This window comes from Lichenostomus cassidix, chromosome 3, assembly GCF_008360975.1.
Source record: "Lichenostomus cassidix isolate B80296 chromosome 3, HeHo_3.0, whole genome shotgun sequence".
In the NCBI taxonomy this organism is placed as follows: Eukaryota; Metazoa; Chordata; class Aves; order Passeriformes; family Meliphagidae; genus Lichenostomus; species Lichenostomus cassidix.
This window is the reverse complement of record NC_139483.1, coordinates 28854-34149: the sequence shown is the minus strand read 5'-3', so window position 1 is coordinate 34149 and position 5296 is coordinate 28854. Positions and strand designations below refer to the sequence as shown.

The following is a 5296-nucleotide window of genomic DNA, read 5'->3' as shown; positions in this document are numbered from 1 at the left end:
TCCTCCATGTGAAGTAAACTGGCTGAAATAGCATCAGCAATCTTGTAAAAGCCCAGATAGAGATTGATAAACAGCCAACTCCTTTTGCTATTAACGAATTCCACACAAAAGCCCAAATGACATAGAGCAAGCACTACCACATCCTCAAGCTCTCCTGCCATCTGTACAGTACAGCTGCACTGTTTCTAATCCCAGAGTTTTCCCAGCAATTTAAGGCCTCTGATGGGGATAGGTTTTGTATGAGTAACAAGAAATACCTTTTAAAAAGATTATGCTCCAGTCAGGTGGGTTAAAAATATATTTTTGTATGTACCTAAAAGTTACAACTACAGAAGAAATTGTATGGCTTCCACTACTTGCTTTTACTAAAAAAAAAACAAACAAACAACCAAAAAAAGAAATCCCATGTGTATACTAAAAAAATAAAATAAATCAGGACCTGTTTTTAATGAAATAATATTTCAATGGAAGATCTTTTCTTCTAGATATCATCTTTATACTAAAGAAGGCAGATTACTCACACTATTTTGTGAACATGCAATAACCAATGTTTATCAAATCCTGAGCAATGCCAAGCACACCATTTGTAGCAGAAACCTCCAGTGCTTGCTGGGCCCAAAGCAACAGTAACCTGGGCAGACATATTAATTGCACACCTTGATCCAGGGGCAGAAACAACACGATGGATCTCACTTCTGTCAAGGCAAGAGCGAGCAGGAAACTCAGCAGAAAACAACCATTCCAGAGAGTCCCACATAGGAAGAGTGTCCTCTGCCCTAGGAGTTAATCATGCAGATGTGTCTGTAAGGTGGTTCTACCCCATACGTGCCCTGTACTACCCTTTGTATCAGGTGGAGCGGCACATGTTGTCATCAGCTTAGAGGGCCGAGAATGTCACCAAGTATCCCCTGTGCGGCAAGCTACAGGGTTACAGCTACGCTGGTCCCCCTTCCTGGGGCTGCAGTGGCATCTGCTGGTCACACACAGGCAGGAGTGTTACCTGCTTCAAGAGTTTCTCACGTGACAGAAGAGCTTCTCACGCTTCTTGCACAATTTTTTTCTCTCTGCTGCTGTTCCTTGTTGTTGTCATTTATTATTGTTGCTGTTGCGTTGCTTCGGAGATACGGCAGCAACAGATGTTACAGCTGCCTATCACCCGTGGAGATGTAAAACCTCGGGAGGTGAAACTATCACTCCGGCCAACATGTGGTTAGTCTGTATCCTATAAGCAGCACAAGTCAGTGCTTTTGAAGCCTGCCATAGCTGGGCTTCTGGGAAGGCCCACGAGGGCAATTACCTCCAGCCCCTGAACTGGGACATTTGGACCTCCCTTGGTATTTCTGATGACCACATCTTGCAATGTTTTGATTTCTTCAGTCCTCAGACAGATCTGCATGAGTAAGTGACAGCATGTGATTCAGTCACAGGTAGAGAAGAAAAAGGCTAAACTCAATGAGACTTGTGTGCAGTGTGTCAGGACAGGGGAGAAGTTTGCCATTAGGGAGTTTCTCTTTTATCAGTGCTCAGCTCTATCTGCAAAGCAACAATAAACATGCCCCAAGTTTGAAGCAATGCAGCTAAAGGATCATTTTCGTCTCACTTGATCTTACAAAGAAATCAGAGTTTTCTTCTGTCACAACAAATAAAATAATGACTGGTCCTTCAGCAAGCACAGGCAAGAAACTCAACATTGGGTCAGGGCCAAAAAACAACAGATGAAATAACACCACTATTACAACAACCGCTGTTTTAGGCTTCTTCAGAGATTGCTCCTTTTAAAAGAAATATTTAAAGCTATACTTCAAGGCTTGAAAACTTTGCCAGTTTTTAAAGACCTGCACCCTTATAAGACTTTCCCCCCCTTATTTAGTTTAGGAATAATCAATAAAATACTTGCTAATGGGTTTGGACCACACCTGAATCCATATTTTCAGGTTTTCCTCACTGTCCTTAAAGTCAGCCTGACCTTCAGAGACGAAGCTCTGAGAAACACGAATTAACACAAGAGTAACAATAAAACTTGCAAGAATTGGTAATCCAGCCAGACACTGGAAGGATGTGGGGGAGAGAAAAAGAAAAAACAAGGAAAAAAACTACTCTTAGGCATATGATTCTGCAACATGATTTTTCAGAGTGTTAATTACACTACAACTTTCACAGGTCACATGCCTTGTGGGAAACTCCAGGTGCTGCTCTGCCCTCTGGAAAAGGCTGACACTGATTTAGTTGCAGGAATAGACATAGGAAAGTCTTATTTAAAGCTTCTATATTTAAAAGGCTGGATCTAGCACTAAAAAAGAATTTAAAAATGTCCCCATGTCACACATTGGGATTTAAAACTAAAGTTTAGCAACACAACCTTTGCATTGCTTTCATCAGGCATTATTCATTCAGGAAAGTTGCACATCCGACTTTCACAGCAGCATCTCAAGTTTGCTGATGAATTGCATAACTCAAACAGTGCTGCCTTTTCCTCCACACCGAGTTGTAGGGAGCGGGGAAGAGCTCTTCCCTCAAGACCTAATCAAGCCCCACGTGTCTAATCCAGCCCCCAGGGCACACTTGTGTGGCCCACGCAGAGGGAGAATCGTTGCAGCAAGAGCTCTGCTCTCTCAAGGGCTATGGCCTGGAGGTCAGGAGATGGCAGATGGCAGGAGCAGCTCACAGTGCAGAGCTCCTTGGAAGTCAGCACAGATCCCACCTGCACCACAGAGTCCTAGTGATACTCAGGGCTGTATTCCCAAACTCTGCCCTGAGGCAGCAGCACTTGGCTCCCACCAGGCTGACCCAGGGCTGACGGCTCTGAAAGATCTTCCAAACTGGAATGGGTGACACGTGAACAACTCTGCTTCTACCACCTGTGTCTCAGATACAGCTGAGTTTACAACAGAGCCACTCTGCAATCACCAGTCATTTTGCTTTTTCTGGGAATGGAAGGAGGCCACTTTTACCCTGAGAGGTTCCACCCTGCCCCCCCATTTCAGCTCCAGTCTCCTCGGTGCAAAAGACTATAGCTCATATGCACAGACACAGAACTTTCAGTTTCATTTAGATCTTCTAAGTACAGCTGTAATATTTTAAGCATCTACAAAAGGATGAAGAATGACTTAGAGTACTACTAGTATGAACAATTTTAAACTGAAGAGGTCAAACAAAGGTGAGTCTATCTATCTTAAAAGCTCCCATCCAAATAGCCTCAATCAATAGCCTCAGTCATTAGCCTCAAACTATTAGCCTCAGATAATATCTCAGAGTGTCACTCCAACTAAGAAACAGTATCCTAAAGAAAATAGTTATAATAACAGCATGTAATCAGCCAATAATTTTGAACCCAGCCTTTCTCATTCCTATTTTGGAAAGGATAGCACCAAATCCTATATTTGCCTTTGGGACTCTTCACAGCTCAGAGTACAATTGCAAGACATCCCCATCAGACATGATACAGTACCTTGGGATCTACAAGAAACACAGCACAATAGGAGTGCAGATTCAACCCACTGGCCACCGTTTGATATAATGCTGTATCTTGTAGCCTTTAACTTTTATGTACACAGTAAGACATTACATCTTAACTCTTAACTTTTACAACCTCACAGCAGGTGTTTGGGCTCTAAGGGTGGAGAAGTAAAATGTATTTCCTCTAATTAACCAAGCAGACACATATTTAGGAGCAAAATTTTCAAGATTTTGAAGGGCTACAAGCTTGGTACCACCTCCTTGTAGCCTTGACTTGCAGGAATGCAGAAAAGGTAACATCAAGAATTTCTGAAAGTCTTACACCACACAACACATTTGACAACCAAGCCACACTTGTTTTAAAAGCCTAAAGGACAGTCTAAACCACCTTTTTTGCTGTTTTTTTGCTCTATTGTGCAACCACCAGACTGAAGGAAAGTAAAAAGGCTGAATGGCAAGATGAGTTCATCCTTGGTCATGAAAAAACACCTCTATTTGCAACTAAATCTTTGCAAAGCTTCATTGCTTTAGATGAAAGCAGCAAGAGAGGTCTGTGTCATCAGTCAGCTGTCTGAGGAACATGAACACTGTTGTGGTCCTTTCCAGGCAGTTCCTTCCTTGGTCTGGTCAACAACATCCCTCTCTCTCACCCTTCTCAGTTCCTCATAGGGAAGGGGGTTTTTGTAGCACTGTTAAATGACTCACCCTTTGCACCAGGCAGAGAAGTGTTTCACTATGAGGTGCTTTTCAAGCGTGAGACAGACAGAGACAGAAAGCAATCTTTTAAAACCCCCAGGAGTTCCAACACCCAGAGGGCAGGAACATAGAGACATCCTTTTTGAACTTGACTCATTATGGGTCAGCCCTGTCAGCTCTGTACAGAGGGACACCTTGACATATCAGTGTCAGACCCCAGCCCTGCAACAGCAGCTTCAACTGTCCTAAAACAGGAGATGAGGGAGTTGTTATTGTTCCTCTTAATGCAAATACCACTTATAGGACTTCTATTTTTCTCTTACAGGAGTTGAATTTTTCTAAAGCTTCAGATATTTCAACCATTGCTGCTGGTGTCACCAACCAGTAGAACAGCCGAGGGACACCAAAAGATAATGTATTGCCCCTTCTCATCTGTGGATATTTATCAGAGAGCAGATTTTCAACATGAAGGCCTACAGAGCCCCTGTGGCAGACATCAGCTTTTCTCAACAGCTTTGTCAGTACTGCCTGGTGATCACGCCTGCATTAATTTCTTTGTCAGCAATGGGAAGGATACAGAGACAGACACATTACTTCTTCACCTGCAGCAAGTGAAAAATATTTGCATTTAGCACAACAAAAATCATTAGCCTGCCTAGTGTAGATTTCAGAAATCATATCACAAAATAGCACAAATTCTCCATGGGGAGAAAGGGCACAGCTCTTTTACATCTCCCCTCTTGGGTTTTGATGCTATTACATGAAGAAAGCTCTCCACTGACCAGCTATAAGATACGAGTACATGACACTGACATTCTTTCCTCAGCTTTAGTCTTCACCTGGAATCTAAGCCCAGATACTAAGCACAGCAACAGTTGCTTCTTCAAGGCTTTAGTAAATTTGCAAGCACCAAGTACTTGCAGGGGCATCTGAATATTTTAGAAACTTTTTGATGTAACTTTTGCTACACTGAGAACTCACCAGCTGCCCTCCAAACTCTTAGCACTCTCACAAGTAGTTACTTGGAAAAGCTCAAGGGAGTAAGTGTCTAAAGAGACTTCAGGAAAATGCAGCACTTGCAACAAGTTGCTGCTGCTCCCCATCCGCCCGTGGTTCTGTTCTAGATCCACTTTCTGACTCAGCC

General features: G+C 42.9%; 1 long non-coding RNA gene across 2 annotated transcripts; it reads right to left on the bottom strand.

Moving 5' to 3' along the window:
- Positions 1 to 486: 486 nt before the first annotated feature.
- Positions 487 to 2940, bottom strand: LOC146438829 (uncharacterized). Of its 2 annotated transcripts, XR_014850502.1 has the most exons (4): positions 2360 to 2940; positions 2098 to 2217; positions 1917 to 1982; positions 487 to 1390 (listed from the first exon to the last, which is right to left on the bottom strand). It is a non-coding gene; the product is annotated as an uncharacterized LOC146438829 (long non-coding RNA). The 2 variants fall into 2 exon arrangements; XR_014850501.1 differs by having other exon boundaries at positions 2098 to 2940.
- Between the last annotated feature and the right edge of the window lie 2356 nt (positions 2941 to 5296).